Source organism: Epargyreus clarus, unplaced genomic scaffold (genome assembly GCF_041222505.1).
Source record: "Epargyreus clarus isolate Ecla_fem2 unplaced genomic scaffold, WU_Ecla_fem_2.2 ptg000026l, whole genome shotgun sequence".
Taxonomy (NCBI): Eukaryota; Metazoa; Arthropoda; class Insecta; order Lepidoptera; family Hesperiidae; genus Epargyreus; species Epargyreus clarus.
Window position 1 is genome coordinate 4,928,186 of NW_027332233.1, and position 14,701 is coordinate 4,942,886.

Consider the following 14,701-nt stretch of genomic DNA (forward strand, 5'->3'; position numbering starts at 1 on the left):
TGCAAATATTGTTCAAATGCAGTTCTATGGAACATAAAACACAATTATTTCACACCGCTACACTTCAGTACCCTTACCAGGAGTTTTTACGTTTCGACAAATATGACTGTTTTGGTATTTGTTTATGTATTTGCCCATACAAATTCCAATCAGCGTCTCAAGCGGATTGTATCAGAACTATAGTGTCAGTAACGTAACATTAAATGTCTAAATTGACAAAATGGCGCTTTATGTTTTGTCTCTCTTTTTGCGAACATATGAGGCAGACAAAAAGATTTGAGCACTTACTTATTGTTACGTTTACTCAGTCTACTGAAGCAAACGGAACAGAAGAATGGATTGAGTAAACGTAACGTAAAATTGTGGGATGTTTGGAAAACTCATGGTAAGGGTACAGAACGAATGGATGTCCTTCTAGTAACACAATTACTGTAAGTAGGTCACTGAAAAAAACATTTTCAAGTCTAAGAATAAAATATAATTAATGTTAAAACTTCGTGATCTCTAATGACTTGTGGTTTTAATTAAAGTCTTATCTTAATCTATAACAACATTTTAATGTTAGTGCAGATATTTTCTACTTTCACCTTTGTAGGTGTATGTTAACTTTATCTAGGTTAAGAACTCTCATCTGCTTACGATGCATTGAATTTAACCTTTAGAATAAATAGTACCTTAGAATAAGTAACCATATAAATACGTTACCATTTAGAACTAGTGTTAAAGATGTATACATAATTTTCATTTTAAGTATACTAATCCCACGTATAATACGCAAAAACAAAACGTATATATATTAGCCTCGCCGGGAATCGAAGTCGGGACCATCTATGCGATAGAGAGGTGTGCTAGTGTAATGTATTAAAAACACATTTTATTGGCGAACTTTTTACAGTTTATAGTTTCATAGGGTATTTGATAGCAATATGTCAAAATTCTACAAGTCATACTACAATGTCTCAAAGCGGCAGTAGCCTTACTTACCATCAGTTGGACTGTCTGTCTGATGTCTTCACTTCATACGTGAGGCCAGTATTCGTGACTGACCTCGGCCTAAACGTGAGCTATGGTTCTCCACCAGTACATCCTACTGCATAATTCAGGCCCAAGTGCTTTGTTCAACAGAATTATATATTTTTACTCCTAAGATACCCCGCTTATATTTTGTTACTCCCTAGATTCTTAGATCACAGCTATTCTTAGCAGGCACAAGTGCATCAATGCTACATCGAGTTTTTGCGACTAACTATGTTTGATCGCTTTCGGAGAAGTGTTAGTCTAAAACCGGCGAACACTGCGACTAGTCTTTTTGTATCTGTGTATGAAATGATTGATCTTTTAAAAAGTAGTTGAAACAACGTTAGACGTGGATTGCTTAAAGTAGCTACTTCTGCGTAGGCCCTTAGGTAAATAGAAAGTGAGTTTAGATTAAATTGGCAGAACTGTTTCTGCAATAGTATTAAGGCCTAAAATCCTCATTTTGCGAGGAGACCTGTTCGGCAATTCACGAGTTATATAATAGTTCACGAGACAGACAGACAAATGGATGAATGAACGGACCATAGTTATACAGTTCCCGTTTATAATTATAAAACCGTAAAACGTATAAAAAGAAAATTCAATTAAATCGATACAAATCCGTTTCTGGATTTAAACTATTGGGTAGCGAAACTTTAACTGCTCGCGAATTTAAACTAAAAGCCATCACAAATTAATGTTCAAGTTAGTAGAACTTTATTGGCCATTTACGAAGCTACGGGGGCAGTGAAAATTGTTTGGCTCGTTCGTACAGGAATAACACATTTATCATCGTTTAGCTAACGCGCACAATCGGATAACAGAAATCCACGACTCTCCACGGAATATACTTTTTTGCTTAAAGTTGAAACAGAATAATAGAAACGAGAATAATAAGTAACGAAAAACTAGATAATCATTATAAATACCAAATAGTTGACTGTTTAAATAATAGCCTATGTCTCTCTTTCTCATAATTTAGATCAATCAAACGACATCTTATACAATTGGAATTCGTTAAGCCGTTTGGCTGCAGGGCATGCCAAAGAACAAACAAACAAACAAACATACATACAAGCAAACAAACATACATAAACTTAGAAAATACTATCGGTAGTCGGATAGATAAAAACGATAGTTCTATGAAATTCGGCTTCTTTATCTGGTGGTCTGCGATACGTTCTTGGACATTAAATGAACATTTTCCGAAGTTATGTGTGTATCTAAACCTCATTGTCACTTTTTTAATGGTGCCAAAAACATCACAAAGTCATAGAATTCTTAAAAAAATGCCAAAGGTTTGTGAAGCCTATTAATAGAACTATGTGATTCCACTGCAAAACTTAGAAATAAAATATGTTTCATAATATTGAGACAATAGACTACAGTTTTTGAAGGATGAAAAAACAAATTTGACATTTATACCTGTCTTATCCGTAGTTTTCTCTATAAATTCACTCTTTACTAAAACATTCTTGAATATTTCACTGAACTATGACCAACTTTTGAGATATTAATTTTAACTAAATAAAAGGTGACCAACTTTTGAGATATTAATTCTAACTAAATCTTGGAAACACTTGAGATCAGTTGAATGTAAATCCAAAAACTTTGCAGATTTGCACAACTGCAACTTTGCAATAAGTTTGCGTTGTATCGTCCAATTAAGACTGCAGTGGACGGTTTATTGTAACATTTATTTACTGAAGCTAATTAAAACTTACAGTTTTGTGGCACTGATAAGTTAAAAGCGATTTGCTAGGTTAAGCAGCCATGATACAATTTGTTCCTAAATTAATAATGCAACCAGTAGTATTAGGTATAATAAAAACATTCAAACCGGTCCATATGGCCATATATAAACATATGACCCATAATTTAGACGAATAAAATGACACCTCTTATGTCAAAATCCATCAGCAGCAGCAGCAGAGCGTGCCAAAGACCACTCGTTGATCATGTCTCATGACATACATTCATGCACACTTACTTACATAGTCTCTAAAACAATACACTTCGCAGTCGGGTAAAAAAAAATTAATTGGTCTAAAAACACATGAGATTTCTAAGATGATAGATAAGAAATGAGGTTTTACCGATTTTCCAGGAAAACTGTCAAAAACCTCTCAAGTATTTTATACTAAAATCTTCCTTGTGAGATGTGCTTTCCATTCCAAATGCCATCCAAATTGGATCTGTAGTTTCTGAAAAAATCGCGGTAATATAATACAAGTTTACGAACATATAGGGGTCGACTACAGGAGCTCCTTTTTTGAAGTTGTTTAAAAAGGAGACAAAACGATACAAAACCTACGTTTATTCTGTTTTATTGTCAATACTTGTGCTCTTCAATCGGTTACCACCCGTGACCATAGATTAGTAAAGATACTTCGCCGCCTTGAAATTGAATGAAGCCACAAACGGCTTATTTTAGTAAGTTATTTTTTTGAATCCTTGACAAATAAAAACATTTTTAGAGGAAATTTACGAATAAATAACTAATTTACGTAATAATTACGTAATTTACGTAATAAATAAATAATGATTTCAAATTGCTTAATTAATTTAAATAATTTGCTTTACCGGCATTCCTGTCTTCTGTGCACGGTACGAGTTCTCTGTTCCAAAAAATAACGAATTCTTCATTAGGTCTTACAGAAATCTCGTACTGTGAGGAAGCCAGGAATGCTTGGCACACAGCTTGCCCAGGTGTATCTCTACCTGTAGATCTGAATGTGCAAAGGCTTTGGGACGAGCCGCTTTGCAGAATAACACACACCTCATTGGTAAACTCAAGTGTCAGTTCTGCTGAGCGTGCTCGTCTCCTGGCCGTTTCTGTTAAGGAATCAGGATTTTGGCTTCATGCAACACCGTCCAACAACTTAGGGTCAGTGTTAGACAATACATCATTTACCATTGCTATCGGCTTGCGACTAGGTTTACCTTTAATTCATCCACATTGTTGCCCTTGTGGAGTTCAGGTAGACCATTTGGGACACCACGGCCTATCTTGTCGTCGTAGCGCCGGTCGCCAATCGCGCCATGCTGCCCTCAATGATGTCATCCGCAGGGCTCTTGCTACCGTCAACGTACCGGCACAATTAGAGCCGAACGGTATTGTACGAGACGATGGTAAGAGGCCTGACGGCTTGACTTTAATTCCTTGGAAGAATGGGAGGTGTCTTGTGTGGGATGCAACGTGTGTCGACACAATGGCACCATCCCATCTTCAACTATCTTCTAGGGCAGCTGGTGTTGTGGCTACCGATGCGGAAATACGCAAACTGCAGAAATATGCTAGTCTCAGTCGAGACTATATATTTCTGCCGTTTGGTGTAGAGACGATGGGGCCGTGGGGTTCTGATGCTCGATCTTTTTTTAAACACCTTTCAAGGCGTTTGATCGAGTGCACCCACGACCAAAGGGCTGGCGCTTACCTCGGGCAAAGAATTAGCTTTGCTATTCAGCGAGGTAATGTCGCCAGCGTTTTGGGGACTCTTCCAAGAGACAACAATTTGGATGAAGCTTATTATATTTAACTATTTTATTATAAGTATTTTTATAGCCTGTTTCATATATTATTTTGTACTTTTTTTTATTACGTTAATATTGTAAATAATTAAATGTAACTTGTAGGATTATTGAATAAAGCTAAGGTTTTAATTATTTCGTTCAAATATTTTAGGGACATTTTAGCACGGAGACGTGGCAAAACCTTTTTACGCAACTATTTCAATTCTCAAAACTGAGTACATTTTCTTGTGAGAGAAGAGTGAGTAATCTTTACTAATCTATGCCCGTGACTTAAATGTTGCACACAGTAAACGACATTGTTTGATAACCGGCAATTGGTTAATCCAAACGGACGGGACGCCGCGGAAAATCGGTAGAAATTGAGAAATGGAATCGTGGAAATCTCGTAGGAGCCTCAGTTAATTACTGGGTCGATGCTAATTACGTTTCCCCGGCGACGCGGCCGGCCATCCGAACAATTAACTATCATTTGGTCTTCTTGTTACAATTGCAAACGGAAATTGGTTTTAATAATATACGTGGTAGAACATATTGAGACACGAAATTACTTGTAACAACGTAACAACGTTGTTAAAGGCGTTTATGAGTTATTACAATACCATTTTATGTGCCTTTTTATAAACGCAGCTATGCGTTATTACACCCCAATTATATTAAAAAGTTTGATATTTAGTTACTTATGTAAATCAGAAAATACATTTCAATACAATATGATCATACACCCAGTGAGCATAGGATTTCACGAAACTTGTAATTATTGTAAATAATGTTAATACAATCCTTACTAATATTATAAATCCGAAAGTAACTCTGTCTGTTTGTCTCTTCTGCACGTCTAAACCACTGAACCGATTTTAACGAAATTTTGTACAAAGATAGTCTAAAACCCGAGAAAGGACATAGGATAGTTTTTATTCCGGAAATGCTACGGGAACTAGGGATGGCGATCTAAGATCGATTAATCGGAGAATCGATCTTTTGGACCAAAAAGTCGATTATTTTAATCGATATTAGTAAGGATTGAATCGTAAACTATACATTTGTTCAAGTATGATCTTTAGCGAAGTTGTTGTCCATGAGCCCACGAAGGTTTCAGAGTTGGTATGACCAATTTTCGCCATATGGTGCCAGTGTCATTCCAATGAAGGTACGAATTTTCAGTTTTATATATGTTAGTATGTCATATTATTTTCACTTGAACGCGGGCAAAGCCGCGGACAAAGACTAGTATAATATAAAACTTTAGCTTAAGCTTAATATTGTAGGACTTTAAACAAAGGCTTTTGTGACCTAGAATCAGCCACAGATGCGCTGTTACTAAGTTGGACTAAGTTTGGACGTCTCATTTAAGTGTCTCCTTCACTATACCTTTCAACCCAGAACATAACAGCGCTATACTGCATGCGGTATACTTCATTGTTCATAAATGGATCGAAGATAAATCAGAATCAGAATCAGAATTTTGCTTTTATTTTCGTTTGTCCAGATTTATGAGATCAAAAGCGAAATTACATGACATTTCCGGAAGATTTGAATTATATTACCGTATCATATTCCTGTGATACTCTAAACAACCCTTAGATATAGATAATATCATCAGCAATGAAACACGAAAAAATGTATTACATAAAATCTATTTTTAATTAATTTTCCTTATTAAAAATATTCTACGATAAGACTAAAGGTAGTAACTATTTATTAATCTGTGCTAAAGGGGCTATCTAATAGTTAATTTATTTCAGTTACGATGGAGTTTTACGAAAACAATTTATTTAATTATCATTTACCAAAAAATAACAAATTTACAAAAGCTTCCCCTTCCTTCATCGTACCATTCGCTGAAGGATGAGGTTCCATCCACATCAACTGGACCCGTGGCGGTCCTCGACGGTTCGGTTTGCACGGTCATTTATGCTGCGTACGTGCAAAATGTGGTATGACCTTCCTCCTGAGGTATTCCCTGAGCGCTATGACAGAGGGGTGCAAAACGAGCTCTCCTTCAAAGCCGGCGAAGCATTGGCGACCCCTCTAGTGTTACAAATGTCCATAGGCGACGGTGACTGCTTTCCATCAGGGAGGCCGTCTGCCTTATCGTCATCAACCCATTATTGTCCCACTGCTGGGTACGGGTCTCTTCTCGAATGAGAAGGATTAGGCCATAATCAACCGCGCTGGCCAAGTGCGTATTGATAGACTTCACATAACTTTGAGATTGTTTTATATAAATCTCACATGTATGCAGGTTTCCTCGATGTTTTCCTTCACCGTTTTTAAGCGAGTGATAATTAATTTCTAATACGCACATACGAGTAACTTTGAAAAATCAGAGGTGCGTACCTAGGATTTGAACCTCGTACCCCTCGTTCGAGAGCTCGAGTTTCTAAACCATTAGGCTATCACTGCCTTATCGTTAGGTATAAATATATAAAAAAGCTACGTTCGGGGTTAAATTATTTCTCTGTCATTCGGTACACAGTAACCTTCATTAAAACAAACCCGCCAGTGACGTAACCCGCTTGTTACTTTGCCTAAAGTATTTTTCTATCATCATAGCTGTCCAAAACAAATGTTTTTCATGAAAAGAAAACATGAATTTGATTTATTTATTCACTGAAAAGTTACCTTCATTTATTTCAAAGGCTAACGAGTAATTCGATTTTTCGGAATGGAATGACGGCACTACTATTGGCGTTCATATTAGCTCTGCTAACAATCTGATGGGTTGACAGTGATTACAGCGGTAAATGGATCCCTGAGGGCAGTTATGTACTCAACCAGTACTAATTTTGGATTGCTTGCATTTTTATATTTCACTGGTTAGCATGGATCTTTAATCATAAACAAGGTAGGGGCCAGATTCAATTAAGGGCATATTCAACCTTGCTTCTACGATGCAGGCTGATTGGAGAAAAATATGAATGGCTATCTTAACTTATGTGTGTTGGATGTTATCAAGCTAATGTGACTAAGGTTTAATGCTTACCATCCGTGATTGGCGGATTAAAATTTAAACATTTTCACATATTTTCTACCGGTCATCCATCTACGTCCTGACCATGACTAACGTTGCCTAACCTACATTACAACTTCATTTATAACTACGAACTGTTGTTGTTTTCTCCTATCGTACATGTCCACAGGCGTCTAGTACACAGTCAATCCTGATTACGATCTGACGTCTTTAGTATGTGACGGATAACTCGTTAGATATCTTCATCGTGGAATTGCACGGTTAATCGTAATAAATTACTTCACCATCGACAATTATCGTTTTATAGTGTTTAAGGTGGTTCGATTCCGGCGGCACCACCGCCACACCTATTTCTGCTTAACAGCAGTGTTAAGCGCTGCTGTGTTCTGGTTTGCAGGGTGTGGTAAGGGAGACAGACTTTTCCGAGGCGTTCCAGCTTAGTCCCTCAAGGGTAGCGGCGCATCTGTGGCTGCCCTCAGATAGGAATCTTGCCTGGAACTAATTGCAGATGTCCATGGGAGGTAATAACTACTTAATGCTAATATCAGGTCAATGCTCGTTTGTTACTTCGATGTTATACATATATACTAAAAATATAAATATTCCTACACAAAATTGCATAAGCCCCAAGAAAATAACGACCGTCTCCCTAGCTTGCACAACTTATGTATTCTTATTTGGCACGAGAATCTTAGACGGGCTTCCGTGTCTACAAGATTTTGCTATTTCACAGCTATTTTGCGCATTTGTCATTCTTGATTCATCTTTTCAGTACAAAAGCATATTTTCTGCTGAAGTTGCCTTAAAACAGTTTCCGTGTTATGTCTCGTTCGACGGACATATGTGTCACACTTACGATGCAAATAACTTTAGCTTTCACGTTCTTTTTATCAGTAGCACTACCATGAGTTTACAAAAGTATTACTCGCTAGCGACTGCGTAAAATAAATGTATGAAAAATTGTACAGCGCCTTTGGTGGTTACTCGGAGAACTAAAATCCGTAGTGTGAGCCACTACGTAACTCGATACGTAAAAAACCTATCGAAATCAAATCGCTAGCGAATGTCATTATGATCTATTGCCATACAAATTCGGTCCCATGAGTCATTAATTTGACAGACGTTGTCAAGAAATACCGTAACGATGGTAGTTATGTTATTCACTAGGAAATGACAATAGTTTTCTATTTACAATTTCTATAGTGGCGTTTCTATGCCAACTCATGGTAGTGCTACAGGAGCGTAATGTTTATCGAGCGTATGTTTGTATGAAGATACATACATGTCATTCTTTTGTCCGTCCCATAGCCCTTATTGTTTTACGTTTTGTCTAAATATTAGGCGTTCTATGGGGGTATATTTTTAAACAGTCAGTTTTTTTATAGATTTTTTTTTTATCTTACTTTACATATTTAGTTTTTATGGTGGTGGAACATTTGTGGTTCGGCTGCGGAGGCACTTATACCATTCCTATTTCTACCATAAATTGAAAATTCCTAAATTAAAAGAGTACACTCCTGGACTCCAATTAGAAAAACGCTGACAAGCTGATGACCTTTAAACAACTTTTTTTTCAATCATAGACAAGACCAGTCAATAAAAACGTTTCAAAGAAAAAAAGAAAGAAAATAGAATCATTAGTTGTATTACGATGCCCTCACTCAGACCTGAATATATCTTACAGTTAAAACCCGTTTTTGGTTAGGACGCGTTTTTCCTAATTAGAGCTATTTATACCTGATATTCAATTTTTTAGTATTAGTTAATTCCAGTTATAACCAAGGCAGTCGGTAATATCTAGTTGTTACTAGGGAAGACGCGTTCTAACTAAAAACATTTATTACTGTAACATATAGGTACACGTCAAACTTATATCACCCGTTATTGCAGGGGTTAAAAATGTGGCAACCCTGGCTGATCACGAGCGGGTGTGGTAACGAAGGTGCAGTCATGCGGTAATCGGGCTGTCGAATGGATTGCTGTCGGCGTCCAATTTACTTGCTGCCAAATCCACCTTCATTTCTACGTTCATGTGAGCTAGAACACTATTTTCTTCGCGGATTAGCTGCGATAAAGTTAAAGGGTTTTTAATACGCTTTTATTAGCTTCAGACGTATGTATGTTGGTATGTTAGTATGTAACGGAATCTTTGAACATGATTTTAACCCCCTTCAAAACGTCTGATTAACTCGAAATTTGGCATACTTATTAAGGACCGATGACAATTCAATATTTTAAACATTCTGACCCGTTATCCTTACTAGGATAATCAGGATCAGCGATTTTTGTTTTCCTGAGACCCGGAAGGTCTGCGTTAAGACCAATAAAGGAATCTACCAGGCGCGCCGATCACCTAACCTAACCTAACCTGACCTGACCTGACCTGACCTGACCTGACCTGACCTGACCTGATAATGCTGTAATATTAAATCGATGATTGGACGACGTCCTTTTGAAATGGCTAGATGTAAAGCAGTTGACCGTTTTTCTCTTGAGTATTGCCATCAGCGCCTGTTTTTAAAAGATGCTCTATCATCCTTTTTCCGTGATTACTTTTATCCAAGATAGAGGACCTGGGATATGGTATAAATTATGAAAGAAAGCAGTTAGCATTGGCAATTCGGATGTCATTCAACAACTCCTCTGGGATTTTCACGTTAACAATAAAAATAAACACCAATGTAAAACACCACTTCATACAGCTGTGTTAAACAATGACCCAATATTCATTTTTGCACTGCTAAGCAAAGGTGCTGATGCTGATTCGAAAGATAAACTTGATAATACGCTACGTAATAATCGTTAAAATAATCGCTAAAATAATCACAAAAAAAATGTAAAATAAATAATAGTTTAAAAAAAACTAAAAAATACGCTTTTATAAAAAAATCGACCAAAAAATGAAAAATAAATAATAGTTTAAGAAAACTAAAAAAATACACTTGCAAAAGCGTGGGGTGCTTTTTAAGATATTATCAAAATTATAATCCTTCTACTCAATATCTATCAATAAAATATTTATAACTATTGACACCATGCACCCCACGCTTTTTTTACAGTAAAAAATATTTTTATCTTATTTACAGTATTCTTAATTCAAATTTAAAAAAAAATATTTTCTATTTTTTAGTTGGATTTTCTATAAAAAGTGTATTTTTTTAGTTTTCTTAAACTATTATTTATTTCCGACGTCTTTCTGCCGAGTATCATTACTTTCCATCACGTGAGAGCGTGGACAAACGTTGTTCTATTACAGAAAAAAATAAAACGTATATAGGATCTATTATTAGTAGAATAAATACAATTTTTAGGTTCTCATAATGTCTCATAACGATTCCCTATAAATCTAAAGCCATCCTTTAAATGCTTGATCGGGAATCGAATGCGGAACCCTCTGCGTGTTGCACCGATATGTAAGGTGACCCCTGCACCACTGGAATTATAATATAAAACTCAAATGCTAATTTGTTCTCAATTAATATGGAAATTTTCATATATATAAAGTTCAATGTAATATTTCAATGCGTACATTGAATAACGTACCTACTTATCCTAGTAAGTACTAAGTCTCATAGTGTATTTTATATTGTACAAAAACATAAAAACTATTAACTAAATAAATAACGAATATAATAACGAAAAATATGAAGGTGGTAGAACCCTTTGTGGTTCGACTCCGGCGGCACCACCGCCACACCTATTTCTACCTAATTACAGCAGTGCAAGCGCTGCTGTGTTCCGGTTTGAAGGGTGTGGTAAGGGAGACAGACTTTTCCGAGGCGTTCTAGCTTAGTCCTCAGGGGTAGCGGCGCATCTGTGGCCGACCTCAGGTAGGAATATCTAATCCTATCTGGGGTTGATTACAGATGTCCATGGGCGGCAGTAGCCACTTACCATCAGGTGGACTGCATGCTCGTCTGCTACTCTTATATTATAAAAAAAAAAAAATAAAAAAAAAAACAATTTCGAGCTGTCATAAGTACCGAGTAATCAAAAAGTAGTTAGTGTAAATGATCTAGACTATTAATGTATTATTATAGGCACACATACACAGACACGAATACACAGACACACTAACAATCCCAAATTAATATCAATTGTATACAAAGTATATAGCTACAACTACATTTACTCTAAGACCGCCTTAATCTTAAAACTTAGATCCTTAATCATTAAACTTTTTTGAACTTCCTCCCTTTGTCCCTTCACTTGAAATGCCTTCCGTAAGATAATGGTCTGTAATATATTATCCAAATGTTCATTTATGTGAGCACATTCCCCGACCTTTCGTCTGAAGTGCGTCCTTATTTTATTACGGGAAGCCTGGAACATCGTTTTGGAGCAATAACGTCCATTGTTTATGTAATTTCTTTGTTTTTTCATTTTCCTTGCATTACTATTCGTAGTGTAGGTAGAAGCTGTCAAAGTGCTATTTTAAGGGCCATTATAAATAATCCATATATCCAATGGGTCTTTTACCAAAAATCTCTGATCAGTAAGATTAATTTGAATGATCAATTTTAACGTAGGGTGAGCATTTTATCAAACTCTTCAAATCAGAATACATAATCTTTATTGTCTTAATACCACTAGTCCATACCAAATGTGAAAAGTTCCATCACCTTGAAACTTTGGCACAGATTTCAACATTGCTTGCTTTTTTGCTACATCTAGAAGGATTCTAACATACATGCTATATTAAGCAACATTTGGCAAATTACGATTTAGTGACGCAGCAATCAACACACCCCGCACACGTTCGAGCAATGTTCGCACTTTTTACGTTTGCTCAAACGTGCGTTGTCGATACCACAGTCAAACACAGCAAGTCGTTAAAACATGATGAAGCATCTTGGCAATCGGCAAAACGCAAATAGCCATCACTAAAAGTAGCTAGTCTGCTACGGCCGCAATAGAAAAATATACACTCGTATTTGACATAGATGAATAGGACACAAACGAACTAAAAAGGTCAGCGTACCGAGCCGGAAGGGTTCAATTCATTCTTCCCAACCCCAACGGTATACCTGTTACATAATCACGAAGGCCGTTTTACAAAGAAGGTTATATTTTATCTTTCGAAATTCCGAATTTCGATGATTCTATATTTCGAATTACTTGCAATTAATACCTACATAGGAAAATTAGCTCAGGATTTATATATAATATTTTTTATATAATATAGGAGTAGCAGATGAGCAAGCAGTCCACCCGATGGTAAGTGGCTACTGCTTCACTAGTGGCTTCACCTGTAATCAACCCCAGATAGAATTAGATATTCTTCTCTGATGTCGGTTACAGACGCACCGCTACCCTGAGGACTAAGCTGGAACGCCTCGGAAAAATATGTCTCCCTTACCACACCCTTCAAGTGCTTAATGCTGCTGTTATGAGGCAGAAATAGGAGTGGCGGTGGTGCCCCCGGGATCGAACCACAAAGGGTTCTATTACCTTCCAATAAAAGCGTTTATATTGTATAATAATATATTTGCACAAACAATTTTCTGTAACATTATAATAAACTCATAGAACCTACCAAGTAATCTCTATCTCTAGCGGTAATCTGTATTTTATATAAACCCACTACCTACTACATTACTACTACTACTTTATATGTTAGTCCTACTACAGATAGGCATTAGTCAATATTTGCCCACTAGAAACTTAAAATTCTATTTTTGTGTTCATGTATATTTACGGGTTTTAAGATTAGTATTAAAATACTGTAGGACTACCATGAGTTTACAAAAGTATTACTCGCTAGCGACTGCGTAAAATAAATGTATGAAAAATTGTACAGCGCCTGTGGTGGTTACTCGTAGAACTAAAATCCGTAGTGACGTAACTCGATACGTAAAAAACCTATCGAAATCAAATCGCTAGCGAATGTCATTATGATCTATTGCCATACAAATTCGGTCCCATGAGTCATTAATTTGACAGACGTTGTCAAGAAATACCGTAACGATAGTAGTTATGTTATTCACTAGCAAAATGACAATAGTTTTCTATTTACCATTTCTATAGTGGCGTGTCTATGCCAACTCATGGTAATGCTACTGGCCTTGGCGTTTGATACATTAAACTGAGTATACAAACATAAGCCATTGTATGAAACGGTAAGTCCAAGTTTTTAGAAGATTAGCTCGTATTATACCGTTACAATAATAATTTGCGAAGTTTCTGGAGTCTCTAGGGAGCATTAATCGCCGGCAGTCTCGCTCTAAGCCGGTATTATTTAGGTTTGGATAAATGTGAAATGTAAGAGGAACAAATTGTTGGATTTCCTTTCAGATATATTGCTGTATCCGATTGTAATGTTTATTTCAGGCTTACATTTGTTAAGCTTACAGTAGGGTGAACGATTATATTACGAAAGGTATAACAATATATTATTTATGTATTAGAGGTATCTTTAAAGTAATGTGAAGAAACTTTTAATCCGTTGAATTTCATCGTGTTTTAAAAGCATCCAACCTGCTTGGCTTTTACTGATCTTATAAATTATTACTTCATAATTATGATATTTATTTGTACCCAATCTTGAATCGATTTTACGACTACCTATACTATTTTTTAGATTAATACCCTTTTTAAAACTATGTCAATTTTTACAAGAAACTTCATCCTTTCTTGTAAAAATTGACATATTGACATTTTGATGTTTGGTAGAAAATTGAGAAGACAGGAAAGGTAGACTTTTTAGACAAGAAAACCGTTATGCAGAAATTGTTGTGGAAAATAAGAAAAGTGCGGGAACCTAATTCAAGACTCTCTGTAATTTACCAGTGCCTCTTGGTGGCCAAATTCTTTACCATTGTTCAATATTCAAATTTGTGTTCTATATTCAAATAATTTGTATGTGATAGTTCCGTAATATTCAACTAGATGGCGCTGCTAAAATAGCCGTTGAATCACGCTGTTGAGAACCTTTCGTAGATACTATAAGAGGCCGCTTGTAAATTTAATAAAATATATTCAGTGGAACATACAAGTGTGTTTTTGTGCCTCAACCCCCTCACCTCTCTCCGAGTTCGAACATGGTCCTTCGAGCCGGATCCATCTTATTCTATAAGATTGGACTGGAGGGTTTTTTGTGAAGCAACGGACTTGCGGGCAGCGGATTGTTGTCGCAAACGCAAGTCAGACGACCAAGTGTGGATGGTTGTCAATTCGGAC

General features: G+C 36.3%; 1 protein-coding gene across 2 annotated transcripts in view; it reads left to right on the plus strand.

Annotated features, from left to right (window-relative positions):
* The window catches only part of LOC140753304 (uncharacterized), a 144,854-nt gene that overhangs the window by 28,230 nt on the left and 101,923 nt on the right, over positions 1-14,701 (plus strand). The gene's annotated exons all lie outside the window — the stretch shown is intronic.